The sequence below is a fragment of the Lontra canadensis genome, unplaced genomic scaffold (genome assembly GCF_010015895.1).
Source record: "Lontra canadensis isolate GAN:19392208 unplaced genomic scaffold, GSC_riverotter_1.0 scaffold51, whole genome shotgun sequence".
Lineage (NCBI taxonomy): Eukaryota > Metazoa > Chordata > Mammalia > Carnivora > Mustelidae > Lontra > Lontra canadensis.
This window is the reverse complement of record NW_022631045.1, coordinates 71,173-90,599: the sequence shown is the minus strand read 5'-3', so window position 1 is coordinate 90,599 and position 19,427 is coordinate 71,173. Positions and strand designations below refer to the sequence as shown.

General features: G+C 34.3%; 1 pseudogene; it reads right to left on the bottom strand.

The window, feature by feature from the left end:
* Positions 1-209: 209 nt before the first annotated feature.
* Positions 210-582, bottom strand: LOC116877260 (annotated as a pseudogene).
* Positions 583-19,427: the final 18,845 nt, after the last annotated feature.

The following is a 19,427-nucleotide window of genomic DNA, read 5'->3' as shown; positions in this document are numbered from 1 at the left end:
AATGAGTGATATATTTATAATTATGAGTTAAATACACAAAAGCCATTCTTTTACTCTGTTTCTTAAAAAAAAGCATATTTTTACAGGTTTCATTTAACAGCAGGAATATTTTAAAACATTTAAGTCAACTATATAAAAACTAAAATATCATTCTTTATATAGCTTTATTTTTTTTTAATCATTACTTAGTGATTTAGTCTCCTAAGTCTCTAACAGCAGGTGGAATGGAAGACCCCCCCCCCATACTGATGCCTTTGTCAGCCAAGCCATTATAGTCCTTTAACACCTGCCCTGTCTGCAGGACCCACACATCAATGCCTTGTTTTGCCAGGCACTTTGCAGTTAATTGAGGCACCTTCAAAGCCTCACTCATCCCTCTGCCAGTCACAAGGGTCTGCACACCCTTCTTGACAACTTCCTCCACATCTACAGGCTACATAAAAGAAGAATGTTCTGTTCCTTTATCTCTCCAATCGCAAGCCCAACTTCACCCTGGCCACACTTTGTAAACTTACAGGTTTTAGTAGAGCCTTGTAATTTCATTTGCCCCCATGATAGGGAAGCAATTTTAGGGGAAGGCATGAGGAATTTAACTGAACTCCAATGCCCTCTCTTTATGGGAATTGAGATCCCAAAGGGCTCCAAGGGTTACCTCTCTTTATATAGCTTTAAAAACAACCTGCCAACCCATAATACATCTACTGATAACAACATGGAATAGATCAACTATCTTACTGAACAACCTAATAAGCTTTTCATTTCATTTTGTTTAAATAACAAATCCCTCTAAATAATGATCTTTTAAACCGAATATATTCAATAGATGTTTCAATTATCTATTGTTGCATTACAAGTCACTCCAAAAGTTAATGGCTTGAAACAATATCAATTTGTTATTTCTGACAATTCTGTGAGCTGACTGGGCTCTTCTAGGCAGCTCTCCTCCAGAAGAGCCGCCAGCTGAGGTCACTCACTTGCAGCATAAAGCAGGTGGCCAGGCTGCATTACGGATCTGAGATAGCTTTACACACGTCTACCACCTCAGTGTTCTTCTACAGGGCATCTCTCTCCACATGACAGTTCTGGGCTTCCTTACAACACAGTGGTCTTAGTATGGTCATTCTTACAAGAGGCCTCATTTACCCAGAAAACAGTAGGGCAAGCTCTGGGCCTCTTAAACCTGGAGCACATGGCTTTAAAACTATCATTTTTGCCACCCTTTTTTTTTTTTTTTTTAAAGTCAAAACCAGGCCAGCTCATATTCCAAGTTAGAAATGAAGACTACAGGGGTGCCTGGGTGGCTCAGTGAGTTAAACCTCTGCCTTCAGCTCAGGTTATGATCTCAGAGTCCTGGAATCGAGCCCCACTTTGGGCTCTCTGCTCAGCAGAGAGCCTGCTTCCCCACCTCTCTCTCTGCCTACTCGTGATCTGTCTCTCTCTGTCAAAAAAAAAAAGAAAAAAAAAGTGCTAAACCAGGCACTCATGTTGTTTTTAAAAGAAAGAAAGAAAGAAAGAAAGAAAGAAAGAAAGAAAGAAAGAAAGAAAGAAAGAAAGAAAGACTCCACATCTGGATGGGAGGAAGAAAGGATCTATAGCAGTTAAGTCTGGTTACTACCTACTATGATAAGTATATGATAGGCATAGTTTATTTTCAGTAAAAGTAAAAATCCTCCATTAACATCGCTAAATATCAGAACTGAAGTATTAGAAAACTCTTTTTGAAGATTAGTGATAGAACCATACAGGTAAGGTGTAGCAGCCACTAATAAGCTCATAAACTAGAGGTTGAATGTAAGATTAGGCTTATCCAAACCAATGCTAGGTACCACTAATACCTAAAATTGTTCAGCCTTCTTTTTTTTTAATGAAGCTATTCCAATTAGATAGTCCATGAATTTATAATAATTTTTGTTCAAATAGTTTTGAAAAATAATGAAAATTATTTCTATTCTCCCTTTAAAGATTTGACAACTTATATTAAAATAAGAACTTTCTAATTAAGGCTAGGCTTCCATCAGAAAGAAACAATTTTTAAAACTGGGGTTCTTAACCTCAGAGAGTCAGTAAATTTCTGAGATTTAAGCAAAATTTTGCATATATACATTTTTCTAGGTAAATGGTTCATTAGCTTTCTTTGTTTTGGTCTGCCCATCTTTCACAGGTCTCAGTATGTACAGTCAGAAGAACTATATTTGAACCATGATTTGATCAACTTTAACCAAATGTCTCATTTGCCCAATGAAAATAATACTACCTGTTCTGCCTCAAAAACAATACTCTGAACATGAGTTATCACTTGTAAACTAATTATTAAAATATTATTTTTATAAACCATGGTTTTTAAATTATGATTTTTCTCGTATGGGATCTAAGTAATTAAAAACTACTAAATAACCACTTGTCATGTGCTTCAAAATCTCTTAAGTGCTTTAAAAGTATTATCTTGTTTGGTCCCACAGCAACACTATGAAATAGGTTTCACAATCCGCATTTTACTGCTAGGAGAACTCAAGAGATAAAAATTTTACTTGTTGCTGCATAATCACCCAATAGAATGGACTGTCATGTTACTTCATTAACACGTGAGTCTCTCTCTTTAGAAGAATTCTGATTTGGTGATGTAATTTGACTTATCCAAATAGAAGTACCTGTCACTTAGGGGCATAAGCTTTCAGAACCAGTGTAAAATTCACCATCTTCTCTTTCACCTGCTATGATCGTGAAGGATGTGTCAAGTGAAAGCTTGGGTAAGGAGTGAGGAGGACATGGAACACCAATAAAGATAAATGGGGTATGAATGAGAGATAGATTTAGTTATCTTAAACCAAGAAAAATTTAGCATGTGTTTGCTATCACAGTCACACCTACCCTATCCTGACTGATATATACACCCAGTAAAAAGGGGAGCCAATCTAGTCTGGCTCCAAAGCCTGAACTTTGAACTGCTCTGCTCTTCTACCTCTCTTGATTTTACAAATAACTTTTTTTTTTTTTAAATTCATGTTCTTTCATTAACCTCTTATGTTTTCTGAGGAAACATTTCATTGTAACCTTGAAAAGTCATTTTGTCCTGCATGGTGCTAGTTTTCAGAGAACAATGATAGGATGTAAGGCTGCCAAACTTCCCCAAAGCACTATTTTGAAGTTGGGGATAATCTCCAACAATAGAATGAGAAATCTATTACAGGTGCTAAAAATATGTATGCTCAGCTAACTGAGGAAAATAAGAAAGAAACTAGGACCATAGGCTCTTTGGATAATTGGGACCTCAACTGTTAAACTGATGTTACCTTATTAAAAAATAATTAAAACATAGAGGTGTCGGGGTGGCTCAGTTCTTTGACAAATGACTCTTAATTTTGGCTAAGGTCATGATCTCAGGGTGGTGAGATCCAGCCCTAAATCAAGCTCTGCACTCAGGAAGAAATCTGCTTAAAATACTCTCCCTCTGCCATTTGCGCCCCCCCCCCCAATCTCTCAAAATAAAGAAATTTTAAAAAATAATTAAAACTTGGAAAAATCTTAGTACATAAATTTTTGTAATGTTTTTGTAAAAGTACTTCTGTAAATGAAATTCCACTTGTACACTCCTAAGTTACTGAAAAGAGTTGAGATGGTCAACAAGACCCTTTTCCTGAACTAATGTGGCTAAAAACTGCTTTGAGGAAGATGAGGATGATTACAATGATGATAATGATGATGATAAAGATACCAGCTAACATCATTTTTCATGAGTTTACTGTGTACCAGACCATCTGCTAAGTGAATTTCCTTTTGCAGCCTTGTGTGGTGTATGTGATTTCAACCTCCATTATGTAAAGGGAGAGCTAGTATAACTAAAGAAGGTGTGCTGAAATTGGATCCATGCAAACTGAATTCAGAGCTCCCATGCTCAGTCACTCTGGTATATTTGCCCTGTGCAACCAAGATAATGTCTTTGTTTCTTTTCAGGTAAATCTTTCCTAAGATGCTGGATCCTAAGATGCTGGATCATTCTTTATCAAAATCCCATTTGTATTATCTCTGACAAAAACAAGCAAATGTGCAATTAAAAATGAGCAGAGTCAAATGGTCCTCCAATTAGAAGAAGATGCAAAATCTAGGGTCAACTTTCTCATACCAAGGACTCAACACTTTTACATTTGGAGCAAAGATTGTATTTTTTTAGTTTGTGTGCTGTTATTTTACTTCATTTGTAAACTGAGAATACTACAGTATACAGTAATCTCCAAAGTGTTCTTTAACATGTAATATAGAACATAATCTTTCCAAAAATAAGCTTATTTGGGCTACTAGTATATCAGAAATTAGCTTCTTCTATAATAGGGGTTGAATGGACCAAGATATTGCTTTGAATTTGACATAGGATAAAAAAAAGTACTAGAGGGAGAGGAGAAACATTTATGTGAAATTCTACATCCTTGATTTATTTCCTTTCAGAGTTCTAGTTTTTTAAGTCTGAATTTAAGGTCATTTAAACATTTGTTTAATTATGCAGAAATAACTAAAGCAATTTCAAACAATAGTTAAAAGACATTTAAATGTTTTTTATTAATATACATAAGGTTTTGTGTACAATATGCATTACTATTGGAAAATACGTAAAATCAACTGGAATTGTAATTGTTCAAAGCTTTATTTTGCTTTAGAATTATTTGTGAAAATAGAATATTATGGAAGACTAGATTAGTGTATGTGATTTTTTTCTTTTTTTTTCCCCCTCTAATTGCTCCCCCAGTCTTCTAAGGGGGTGCACTTATCTTTCAAAAAGAAGTATTAATTAAAAAGAAGTCTACACAAATGAATTTGAAAGCTTTAATTTAGGTAAATCAGAAAAATGCAAATATAGTATTTGTCATAGCAGAGTGGTTTAGCTTTGCTCTCTGATGCCTTTCACATATTTCTAGTTGCCATGGCTTCCTGTCTATCACGTTCATGACAGGCATTCAAAGCAGAAATATAGCAGAAGGATTGCTTCTCTGAGAACACACATACTACATAAAGCCTTTATTTCTGACTCAGTGACACCATTCACCTGCATGTAAAGAGGGAGTGGTCAAACAGGCAATACTTGTTTTTATTCCTGTTTTGTTACCGTCAGGACCCTTTAATGTGGCATGTTTATTTTTTATAGAGTGGATTTTCTTTGTGTTTTTTACGTGTTATCAGATCAGTGCCTCCTAGTGGCCAGTAAAGGTCATAACACTATTTCTTGCATTGTCTTCCTTCACTTGGTGAGCCTTTCCGTATAGTTTGGATCTGTATAGTTAATCTGGGATCCGCGATATTTTACTAACTTGATAGTTTCTTGGGTATATGAGTCACTTCCCTGTTTCCATTGCAATTAAAATGTCTACATCTGTCTTAGAAAAGGTCTATATATGTGCTGTCCAATACAGTAGCCACACACCACATGTAGGTTTTTAAATTAAAATAAAAAGTAAATTAAGGCTAGAATAGCCAGAAAATTCTCTTGCACAGTGTTGGTTTCTGAAACAAAGATAAAATCTGTAGAATATATATTAATACAAGAACTTACTAATATTTTTATTTTATTAATATTTCAAACACTTTATATTACTCACAATATGATCTCTGTATTTATAAAACATTATTCTGCTTTAAAATAAAGTCTTGTTGCTTTCAAATATATTTCTAAGTTTGCAAACCCCATGTTTGACTTTGAAAATCTGGTCACATGACTACAAATAGATTTTTTTCCCCTAGGCTTTCCAGAAGCCATACAGTATTTTGACCTGGAAATAGCAGGTAGGTAGAGCCATTTTTTTTATTCTTGGAACTTCCCATTATAACCTATTAAAACTAAAATAATCTTTGTTCTCATTCATCTGCCTCTAAGAGTTTTGTTTTGTTTTTTTTGTTTGTTTTTTTTTTTTAAGATTTTGGTTATTTGTCAGAGACAGTGCGCCCACAAGTAGGCAGAGCAACAGGCAGAAGGAGAAGGAAAAGCCAGGCTCTCTGCTGAACAGGAACCCTATAATGTGGGACTGGATCCCAGCACCCTAGGATCATGACCTAAGACAAAGGCAGAAGCTCAACTAACTGAGCCACTCAGGAGTCTCCCTCTAAGGCTATTTCTAAAATATGCATCATATGATAGAGTTTAATATTACATATATTTATATGCTGTCATACTTTTTGAAATTGATGATATTTTTGTATATGTGTATACATATATATATCCTATCTCTTATACATACATTTCTCCTTTCAGTTTGAATAATACTTTGACTATCATAAAAAGTTTACCTCTATATATAAAAATTTAACTTATATTTCCTCTAATATCCTGTGCAATTAAAGTAATACTTGTCTTTATTAATGTTTTATAGTTATATAAAATCCAGAAGTATACATGCAGACATGTGATCCAGAGACATTTTTATTACTGTTAATGTTTTATAAAGAAGAAATGAGCACAAGAAATATAGTGAAATTGTAGTTAGTTCAACTTACATAATTTAAAATTTTGAAGATAGAATTCCACTAGATCTTGCTGCCTATAGCAAGCTATTACTTTTTTAATATGTGAAAGCCATTGTCTTTATTTTAAAGTCTAAACTTAAAATAATATACAGTTGAGAAATTATCTTCCAACCATGACAACAGTATGGTAATATTTTCACAAATTTACTTTCATCCTGTTACATACTAGTTTAATATGAATCAGAGCTTCACCAGTAGAGGAGCTTTACTTATTTTTTAAAAAGATTTTACTTATTTACTTGTGAGAGCGACAAAGAGAAAGAGCATGAGTGGAGGAGACACAGAGGGAGAGGGACAAGAAGACTCTGACCTGAGTGCAAAGCTTGATAAAAGGCTTGATCCCAAGACCCTGAGATCATGACCTGAGCTAAAATCAAGAGTCGGCCCCTTAACCAAATGAGCCACCCAGGTACCCCTGAACTTTAAACAGACATTTTTTATCTATCTATCTACCTATACATGCAGTGGATGTGATGAGGTTGTTTTCTGGAGAATACGTCTTAGCCCTAATTTTCTTTTAAGATTTTATTTATTTTTTGAACTGGCATTTACTACATATATTTATTTTTAAAGTATAGAAAATTCACAAAATAAGATGAAAATCAATGAACTTAAATAATTATCACATTTTTAAATATATTTTTCAAAATATCAAGGAAAACATAAACTTAATAAGATTAAAAATGAAATGTGCAATGCTATTATAAATAATTGGCAGGGAAGCCATTAAAGAAATGTATTGCAACAATGAAGTAACCACTCTATAAAACAACAAAAATGAAAATTGAAAATTAATATTTGACTTTTTTTTAAAGAGCTAGCTTCAAAAATAGTATGTTAATGATTTTTACACCCAACATGGGGCTTGAACTCACAACCCCAAGATCAAGAGTCATGTGCTCTACTGATTGAGACAACAAGGTACCCCAATGGAGCATCCTGCTTTCTTACCTTCTCTTCCAAAAGTGGTGATCTCATGAATGTTTTCTAGTTAACTTCTTGCCTTCTGATCTGTCCCAGAGCCTACTTCCTGAGGTACCTAAACTCTAATGAATATCTCTCTTCACATTTCATTGAAATTTGCAATTTAGACAGGTACTATCTTAACGTGAAGTTGGCTGGATTGCCTGACTTTGCCTCATTCGCCTTTGTTTCCTGGTTCTTAGCATAGGCTATTAACCCTACTTCTGAACATAACCAGAAGGATTAAATGAAGAGTTTCATGTAAAATCATTCACCCAATTTCTAGTGCTAGAAAGGACTTACCAAATACTAATTGTTAGAAAAAATCAGACGAGTTTTGATTCATCCTCCCAAATGTAGAAAATAATATTTATGACTGAATTGTGCCATGTATGCACAAGATAAATAATAAACCATGTAAATTGATCATTACCTGGTAAACTCTGTTCAATTAGGTTATTCAAATCTTATTGTAGAAACACTAGAATTCCCATATACCTATTGTTGTGAATACACTTCAAGAACCATAGTACTACATGTTGAAGTCTAAAAAAGCTGACATCTCCACCAATTGACAATTGAAGAATCCTTGAGAAAAAAATGCTTAACAATCTGTAATTTACATTTCTCAGTGGAAACCAATATTATGTTTATATTATAGCACAGATAACATTATTAGCAGAATAATCGAGCCAAATGAATCATGACTGAAAATCTCATTACCAGAAGGCACCACGCTGATATCATAGACCTCACATACTTTCTTCTTTCATCTTGTTGCAGTATCACATGTCTCCTGTTATTTAGTAGGTATGCTTTGGTGTCTGTTTCTAGTTTTTTTATAACTATTGCTTTGATATTATAATACATTTCTTGTGAATGATGAGCTTTAAATTAATTTACTTTTTCAAAGGAAAATCTACAAACATGGACAACTGTTCCTAATAAATTTATTTACAACTAACTAACGTGCAATTTGTAGCTTGTCAAAACATTGGAAATTATGTTCTTGTTTCATGTAAAGTATAATTAGCCAATACTTTTAATAGAATGTACAAGCAGAGGAAGTATTACCAAATTGAGACTCCATAATCTGTTTATTTTGTCTTTGATTTTATTTATTTATTTATTTATTTTAAGATTTCATTTATTTGACAGACAGAGATCACAAGTAGTCAGAGAGGCAGGCAGAGAGAGAGGAGGAAGCAGGCTCCCCATGGAACAAAGCCTGATGTGGGGCTCGATCCTAGGACCCTGGGGTCATGACCTGAGCCGAAGGCAGAGGCTTTAACCCACCCACTGAGCCACCCAGGCACCCCTCTGTCTTTGATTTTTAAAAGAATTAAAGAAGTCTTATCTTCTATTCAAATGAAATCAAATAAAATAATTTAGCACATTCTCTTCATGACTGGTGGTATCATTTCTGATTTTATGATAAGCGGTAAAAACAAAATCTGTTAAAAAAAAAACTACTTTGAATCCGCTAATGAATCATAATATTCTATTCTGATATATATGAATGTGTGTATATATTTATGTGTATATATTCTATTCTGATATATATACAGAATATATATATATATATGTGTGTGTATACAATACACACATATACAATATGTGTGTATATATATTATATATATATATGTGTGTGTATATATATATAAAATTTGGCTCCAAGTCTAGTGTTTTTAAAAAAAGAAAGTAGTTTATTTTAACATATTTTTGTGTAATGGAAAATAAAGATAAATGTACTCTAAAATATTAGGGTATAGATATTTTCTTATATGTTCCAACTTTACCTATAGACTTTGGTGCTTAGTTGCTTTTCCCTTTTAATCTTTTAGTGTTCTTTTATTCACAATTCTTTATTTGATAAGCAGCCAGAATCATGAACAGTGTTAAAACAAAATTCCAAATTACATAACCATCAAAATATGATCAAAGTTTGGATTACCACCATCAGTTAGCATTTATTTTGCAATACAGAGATTTAGGTACAGTCCTACCATGCAGATTTTCTTTTTAGACATAAGATCTACTCAGACATTACTCCTAGGTCATAAAGAAGATATTTTATAAATAAACACACTGAAAAATTTTTACAATAAAAAAATCATTTTAACATAGAATAAAATACACAAAGAGTCTGGTTCTGTAGTAAAGAGTGGAAGGGGCTGCTTTGCAATAATTTAGGACAGTCCTATTCTAAGTGTATAGTTTCCATTTTTAATTGAGTTGAAGTCAAAGCAACTTCTGTGCTTTCTAGTATTTGGTAGATCTCCTTAAGTTTTTCAATCCCTTCAAGTTTTCCCTCCTCTTCTGTAATTTTCTCCACACATACCAAAGAGTTCCTCTTTCTTCTGCCTGCTTTTCATCAATACTCTTCTTCCCATCTGTTAAGTGAAGTCTTGTGTAAGGGCTCTCTGCTAAGTACTCTGTTCTGCTTCCAATATGGTAAGTTACTTCTGTCTCATTTCCCCACATCATCTTAACTAGAAAAGAACAAATTCCCATCATCTGCCCATTCTCATACTCAGGTGGGATGAACAGAGTTGTAATATTGAGTTGACAAAATTTATTTATCTGGACTAAACAGGGCTTAACTACTTCCTGATAGGCCCATTACCAACTCAGGCAGCATGGTATGAGTAGAAAACAAAACCCAACCACCAATTTGTTGTGTACCTAAACAAGTCACTTAACTTTGAGACTTGTGTTTCTTTATATACAAAATAGCACTGATGATACCATACAGATTCTGTGAAAATCAAACAGTACATTGTATGCAAATGTCAGTGGTAGGGTAATATAATAGGAACCCAGGCCTTCAAATCAGTCACATACTATTTGAAACTTGCTATTTTCAAAATGCTTGTTGGTATATGACCTTAAGCAAGTCACTTTAATTCTAGATTTATGTCTCTGAAGATGGGAACAATACTGACCCCTAACACATTAATAGTGATGACAATTAAACAAGATAATAAAAAAAAAATGGTACCAAGAAGTGGGAGAGAAAGTAGGAAGAGATAGTAGTGATTCTATCTCATTCACTTACCTAATATTTACCATTTTTCACCCTGACATGCATTTTCTATCTCATGGAGGTTTCATTCAGTGATAGTTTTGGAAGCTTGGAGGGCCTGGAAAAGGATATTTCGATAACAAGTGTGAGACTTATTTTTGCATGTGTAATTGTGTGACCATAACAACATTATCCCATCAGAAAATGTTCTACAGGCCACTGCAAGAGAAGGGAACTCATGGAAAGGAGTACCTACATTGATATGTGCCAACTTGAAAAATTTATATAAGTGCATCTTATATTTTTTCTGTTTTTCTATACATTTGAAATACTTGTAGTTAAAAAATAAACCTTTAGTTAAAAAATTAAAAATTAAAAATTAAAGCAGGAAATAATTAGATGGTTAAAGTGCAGAGAAGATTCAAGTTGATATCACAATATGGCTCTATCCACATGGGGCTTTGGAGAACAATCATTGAAGTTGAGTTTGATGCAGTGATATAAAGATCTTGCAGGATTGGGGGGAAAGGTAAGGAGCAGGGACAATGGAAGACAGAACACAAGAGTGGCCAAAAGCAACAATTTGGATTTATAGTTAAAGCAAGTTTATAGGATAGGAATTCCTCAGCAACTACAATGACTAGATGGATTTTTGTAGATTAGAAGGCCTTATCCAGAAGATAAGGTACTGAGTAGAAGCAGAGACCTTGACTGACTCCTTGACTCTGAACAAGTATCTGGTAGAATAGAAATTTTTGAGAAAGAAAAAGTTTCTACTGTGTGACAAATAGAGGAAAGGTGAAAAACTTCCTTTTGTTTTGATAGTCTATTCCTGTAAAGTTAAGTTTTACATAGAATAAAGGAAATTCAGTCAGTGGTGATGATGTAGAATGACTCTGGTTTTACCATGCAAGGAGAAAGAATGCTAATGGGCTCAGTGGGTTGACCAGCATAAACTATTCAAGAGCCAAGAATTTTGTACTTCCACCTAGGATTCTTTCTATTATTATAATTTACTGTAATGAAAGAGAGAAAATTAAGAGTATTAAGAAACAGAAAGTGGTGTGTTTCTCTCTCTCCCTCTCTCATACACACACACACACACACACACACACACACGCACAGGCACACATATATAGAGACTACATACAGCAATAATAACAGAATAGGATGACTGAAAAAGCATCTTACATCTGAGTTTATAGAGCCCTTAATACCAACTGGAATTAAAGATTTTCAAGTTTCTTTTTGGTTGACAGCAGATTTGCTGAAAGATTGATCTTGCTTGATGGCATATCAACCCAGTTTTGAAGAAAATGTAGTGATTCTGTGTGACTTTTAGGATGGCAGACTTTGGCAAAAGTCAGTAAAGTCCCAGTAAACAATTGGTCCAATTCCAATCAATAAAACTGAGGCACATCCAATAGAAGAACTGCCCAGTTCATGGCCTATCTCTTCAAAGCTAGAGAGATCACTACTGTTGAACATATTCATAAAAGGAAGAAAGAAGAAGAAGGAGAAGGAGAAGGAGGAGAAGGAGAAGGAGAAGAAGAAGAAGAAGGAAGAGGACGAGGAGGAGAAGGAGGAGGAGAAGAAGAAGAGGAGGAGGAGGAGGAAGAAGGGGGACGGGGAGGAGGAAGAAGGGGGAGGGGGAGGAGGAGGAGGAAGAAGCCATCCATGGCAATGAACTCCAGGTGACAATAAATTTCAGTCTTTAATTTTACTAATGGTTGATTCCCCTGTTTCCCACATTGCCTTTTTGGCCAAATTACTATTTGTTCTATTTGTTATGTATATCTTGCTAATCTTGTGATAACCACAAAGTCTCAGAAGGAAGTTGAGGGTCAAATGTAAGCCCTAAGTCTAAACCTGTTTGAATTCAAAACAGACAAGAGAGCAGTTTTCTACTTACCCTCCATATGCCATTTGTTCACTCAAACTATCAGAAATAAAGAAGTTTTTGGAGAGGATTGCAGAAGTCACAGTCAAAATATGGGGAAAGAGACACCAGAGATCCAAGTTTAGAAAGTTTTGATTTTGAAAATTCACTAATGTCAGAGGAATAAAAAGGGATGATGAAGGAAAAGCTGTGTACTAGGAGCAAAGTGTTCTGTCTTCTGGAATGGGAAAGAAGATGAACAGCATAGGATATTTGGAAGACATTTAGCAAACAATCCAGGAGGCCTACAGGCCTTTGATCAATGATTTAAGAGATAATTTTAAGGAAACAATTATGGTACTATATCCTCTTCTGAGAGTCTATGCATTTCTGATTGTGGCAATGCTTAAAAAGTCTGGAATACTAGAATTCATGTCAATTAAAGAATACTGAACCAAGATAGAGTAATATACTTGTCCCCAAATACAGAAAACTTTGAATTGCCTAGTCAAAAATCAGAGTTAGATTTAAGGAAACGAGTACTGGCAGGCATTCTCTTGTGGAGAAGAATAGGGGAAATAGTTTTCACTTGGCCAGAGGAAGTGCCTTGGGTCATCTGGTAGAGAACATCATTTTTAACAGTTGGGAAATGAACTATTCAGAGGCACTGAATGTGGGCAATATTGTATTTGAAAGGACTTAGGAGAGACATAATAAATGACTGTTCAAGGTCATTATGAATCTAAAGGAGGTAGAGTTGAAACTCTCATTGGACATGTGACAGTGTTTTCTGAGTTAAGCATGTAGAACATAACATCTTTATCAAGGTATGGGCAGCAGATATAAAAAGACAGTGATTTTTACCCATTGACCTTATCCTATCAACTTTGGAGGGTTAGGATTATTGTTATAAAAAAAATAAAGGGAATGGATGGTTGCAGAAAATCGTGTGGTCAGGCAAAGTTTCATTGGAAAGGTGACATTTAAGAAGACACTTGAATACAGTGATGGATTGAGCCATTCATATTTTGGGAGGAAAAGCAAGCTGAACCCAGAAAACATCAAATGCAATATCAGAAGATGCTTGCAGCAAGGAGTTCAGCGTGGCTTTATGAAAGATTACACCTGTATAACCAAACCTTTATAATGTGGTAATAAATATAACCATTCAGCACTAGATCAGTAGGGGGCTAGTCAGGAGTCTCAGCGAATGCAGGCAACATGATGTCTCTGGCCTTTAGCAGTGATCAGTGATAAATAGGGAAGCTTGTGTATAACCATTCAGAGCTCAGGAAGGTCATCTGCATCACGCTTCTGTATTAAATGTTATAGATGGTAACAAGAATTTCAAACTACGCAAAAATGCAAGTTTGGAAGGCTTATAGTTAGGTGTTTTCTGGGAAAGAAATCAGTGGCTGTTGCCAGTTGAGCCTTCAAAATTGAATACATATACCCTATTCTTATATACAAATATATAAGAGTGTGATAGGCTTCCAAGTGTGGATTGATATGAATGTATATGTATAATCAGACTGCACAGTGTGGCAGCTTTAGCCAGAAATAGAAAAAAAAAAAAAGTAGTTAATCTATGAGTCACATAGACAAGCAACATCGCTGTTATTATTTAATAACCACCTATGATAAGAACCGGCAATGATAAGAAGAGATGAAGGTTTTCTATGAGCACAGAACTTAAGCCACTTAGGCAGTTACAGAGTTTCCTAGAAATAGTGATATCTGCAGGATTAGTTGAATCACAGGCATACTCTAACTCTTCTTTCATCCTGGTTAACTCCTACTAATCCCTCAATTCTAAATTGAGTTGATAACTTTTTCACATGCTGTTTTTGTCCTTCTTCTAGTAAAAATTATTTACCCCTTCTTGTTATATTTCATTGAATCCTATTTTTCGTAAAATTTGTCATAAATTATAATTATATATCTACCTGTGTGTCCTTCTTCCTTTCCTTTTTTTTTTCACTTCACCTCCACAAATAGAATGTAAGTTCTGAAGTTTAGACACTAAATCTGTTTTGATCAAAATAGCCCCGAATGAATACTGGTTGAATGAACTAAGAACTAATGTGGATAAGAGGACAAGGTAAACATGAAAAAGAAAAATATCAACAAGAAGGCGTGAAAAGCCTCAAAACAGAGAGCTAGTTGGATTCGTGAAAAGTAAAAAACATTCCGTTTGGGTGAAGAGAAATGTGCAAGCTGGGAATTGCTGGGAAACAGTTACAAAATTCAACAGGCAACTACAAAGGACATGAGACGGAGTTTGCTTATGCACTAGAAAACCAGGAAGGATTTTTAAGGAATAATGTAAAATGAACAGATTAATTAGTTTGAAGCTAATTGAGAATGGACTGAAAGACGAAAACTGGAGCCTGAGAGAAGAATGGGGTAAATGCAATAATTTAAACTGCTTTAGCGGCGGAAGGGATGGAGAGAAGTAGAGCAGTGCCCCCCACCCCACCCCTTACATGTGGTTTTGCTTTCTGTGATTTCAGAATTTTACCTGTGGTCAACCACCGCCAGAAGCAGGTGATCCTCTTTGTGATGAATGGTCAGAAATGCAATAGTAGCTTAAAGCAATGTCCCAGTGCAGACTTCATTCACCTCGCTTCATCTCATCACATGGGTTGTTGTTTTTTTTTAATCTTACATCATCACAAGAGGTAGAGTGAGTACAGTACAGTAGGATATTTTAAGAGAGAGAAAAGGACCACATTCAAATAACTTCTACTGTAGTATGTTATAATTGGTCTTCTATATTCTTAGTCTTTGTAGTTAATTTTGATGTGCCCAATTTATAAATTAAACATTAATAGGTAAAGTTTATGTGTAAAAAATATAGAATATATAGGGTTTAGTACCTATATATGTATAGGTACTATACCTATGTGTGTGTGTGTGTGTGTGTGTGTGTGTATACATATATATATATATATATATATATATATGTATATATATATATACTATACTATACCTATATGCCAATTCAGGCATCCACTGAAGATCTTAGAATGTATCTTCCTCACATGCCATAGTACTACAGTAAAGGCACTTGAGCTAACCAGGAGCGATAATCAGCAAAACTTGGTAAGAATTAAGCAAAGAAAGGGGGCGCCTGGGTTGGTCAGATGGTTGAGTGTCTATCTGCCTTGAACTGGGGTCATGATCCTGGAGTCCTGAGATAGAGCCCCACGTTAGCCTGCTTCTCCCTCTCCCTTTACCTCTCCCCCTGCTTGTGCTCTTTCTGTCTCTCTCCCTCAAAAGAATAAATAGAATCTTTTAAAAAATTTAAAAAAGAATTAAGCTAAGGAAAAAAAAACTAAAAATGAAATTAATTTTTTATAAATTGTGAGTGGAAAAGGGACTTAGATTTTTTGAGCTGATAGAAAATACCAGAAAGAAAAATATTGGCAGGTTTTACTATTACCTAGTTTAAAACAATCAAACCAAACAAAATAAAAAGACAAACAAAATTCAGAAAATATTCACAGTAAAAAAAAAAAAGAAAAAATATTCACAGTAAAAACAACAGTGTCAATTCCTGTAGAATATAAAAATTCCACCTAAATTTTACACATATCACAAAATCCAATTTATAAATAGATAAATATGAGAGAATTTCACCAAAGAGGATCTACAAATATTTGATAAGCATAAAAAAATATTCAACATAGCATTTTCAAATATACATATAAAATCACAATAAAATGTGTCTTATTGTCTTCTTTGGAATCATTGACCATGAATATGAAAAAAAATCACAAAAATAGAAAGGATTTGTTACATGTAAGGTATGGTAAGAAATATTGATGAGAACATTCTGAACGATGATCTATTATAAATATGATTCATTTTTATAAATGCATGCTGATTCCTAGTGATTTTCTCTTTTGACTCTAAATTCCTATAAACATTATGTCTTTATAATATTGTTCCTATAAATAAGTATGATGTTCTTTTGAATTCTTCTTCTATATTTTTTTCTTTCACTTCTTTATGATAATGATGATGAAATATTTCAGTCATACAGAAATATACATCCTTCAGTTTTTAAAACTATTTCTTTCTTTAAAAAAAGAAAGATTTTATTTATTTGATGGAGAGAGCACAAGTCGGGGGGAGGCAGGCAGAGGGAAAGGGAGAAGCAGACTCCCCACTGAGAAGGGGGTCTGACTCCCAACTAAGAGCTTGATCCCAGGATCCCAGGATCATGACCTGAGCCAGAGCAGACACTTAAATGACTGAGCCACCCAGGCACCCCATAACTACTTATTTCTTATAAAGAATTTATAACACGGGGGAACTTGTGTAGCTCACTTAGTTAGTGTCTTCCTGCAGCTCAGGTCATGATCCCCGAGCCCTGGGATCTGAGACTTGTCTTGGGCTCCTTGCTCAGAGGGGAGACTGCTTCTCTCTCTCCTTCTGCTTCTCCCCTCGTTCATGTTCTCTCTTTCTCTCAAATAAATAAATAAAAACATTTTTTAAAAATTCATAATGCATATTTTTATACCTATGATATTAGTCATGGTTCATCATATTTTTGGAAAATAGAATATTTGTAAATGTATTGACTAAAAAGATAAATAAAGTAAAATAGAAGTTACAGTGTAGTTTCTCATGTTTAAATTGAACAATTAAGATAATTTAATTACTACCCTGTGTATATGAAGAACATATTTTCTCCAGTATAAAGATAATAAAAGCACTTTCATTTAAGTTATATTCATTTCCATATGCTACTTTTACCTGAGATTTGCAGTTTATTTATTTTTTTTTTACTTTTTTAAAAGATTTTATTTATTTATTTGAGAGAGAGAGAGAGGGAGAGGGAGAGAAAGGCAGCATGAGGGGCAGCGGGAGAAGGGGAGGCAGACTACCCACGGAGTAGGGAGCCTGATGCGGGGCTCAATCCCAGGACCCCAGGATCATGACCTGAGCTAAAGGCAGATGTTTAATCAACTGAGCCACCCAGGCACCCTGAGATTTACAGTTTAGCCAAACAAAACCCAACCTTTAATTACAATATAATTAGAATGTCAAATCAAACACATTTACTTGTTTAGATTTCCCTTAAAGATCTTGAGTGCAGCAGGTGATGATAAGTGTTTTGCAGATGTTTACCAAAAGCAAACATTAAAACAATGGTCATCCATAATTAATCAAAATTATTCTAAAGAGGGTATTTTATTTGCTCATGTTTAAGATAAGACTAAGTAAGACCATCATCCTTTTTAAAGGGTAATAAAAGATCATTTCTATGAAATTTTTGTAGGTTCTAATTCTTACATTTTTGTAAGAATAAGATTATCAGAATGAGGTTTTCCAATTATAAAACTGGGTGATTTTTCAACCTTGTTTCACCAATTTCTGCTTCCCTTATTCTATGAAGAGACAGATTGCATCATCTTCTTCATTATAAATTTCACAGAGATTATCAAAGACTTCATTTTGTGTGACACTGTAACAGAGAAGATCTAAAGCCACAAATATTAACCCTTACACACTATCCTTGCTGCTTCTTTACACAACCTAGCAGAAATACTGGACAAAACTCCTGTGGTTAACTCTGCTTTAAAAATTATTTTATGGTTCCAGGTGTGCGTGTGTGTGTGTGTGCATTTCTTTAAGATAGAAACATCCTACTTTTTCTGAAAGTACAAGAAACTATGTTGATGATAAAACATTGTAAAAAATGTCCTATCTGGGAGAAAAGCATTATACTTCAAAATGATCAAAACAGTGAGGAGCCACGGAATGGCAAATATACTGCAATACAATAGAACAAGCTAAACCTACAGATCAGGCATGCATTGAGGTGTAGAAATCCTAAGAAAACTAATATAAAGTTTCACTGCACCAGTGGCTATCATTCAGTCCAACAAAAGCAATCTTCTGAATAATGGGAATAGCATTAAGGAAAAGTCATAATTACATGGGTGGATACCTCACACTACAAATCCTACAAGGCCATCTAGTTCTTCTGTGATGCATATTATATGCACTATGGAAGAATGTCTTCCTTACAAACAAATATACAACCAGAGTGCAGAAAAAGAAGACACAATGAACAGTATTGAAATATTCTGTCCCTCACTGTTCCGTATCTGGCAAGTGACTCAGATGCTTTAGGCAGCATTAAACACTAATGTTAGGAGGTGGCAATGGATGAATGTATCTTTGTTGAACCCATTCAATATGGTAATGAGAAGTATATTGCTATAGATAACATCTGTGAAGTAATATAAAAGACCACAAAGTGGCTAAAAAAAATGACAAAAAGTAGATTTATTCTTTTTCCAAGATGATGAAGTTACTATTAAACAGCCTCTTTGTCCCTCTACATAAAATTAAAATTAATATCTATCATGAAAAGATATATGAGGACTGAGTTGAACAATTATTCCTAGTTATTGACCAAACAATGTTGTCATCCCATCAGCCCACCCAAATTACATAATTACAATGTGTTTTCTCAAAAAAATAAGAAATCATCACAACAGCTTAATAATGTTTTATATGACCTACAAAATATAGATTCACCTAGAGTTATGTTTTTTCCCACACTTAGTACAGATTCAAATAACAAGAAAGTAAGAGCAAGTTGCAGACTTTAAAATAAGCACATATCAATTTAGCTTAATTTTTTAAAAATAAATCAAAGCAAGCATTAAATTGATGTTCATTAGCTACTTCCTTGATGTAATGGATGCAAGTTTTACTTTCATTGGGAAAGTATATTTTCAGATCAGTTTGTATATCACACTATCGCTCTCTTCCATGTTTTCATAAATTCCAGCTTCCTTGGATGACTAGTATAAAATCAACTCCTATCACTCCATGTTCACTCCTTTTCTCTTCTATCTTCTCACATTTGATTTTCACTTCAAAGTCTTCTGAAGGGTCACCTAATGATTTAGTTAATATTTAGTCCATTGGCTTTTCTGTGAGTTTGCTTATTTGACATCCTCCATCCCTTACCATTGTCCACCTTTTGCCTCTTTCATGGTCTCTGTAGAGTAGATCTTAGAGTTTTCT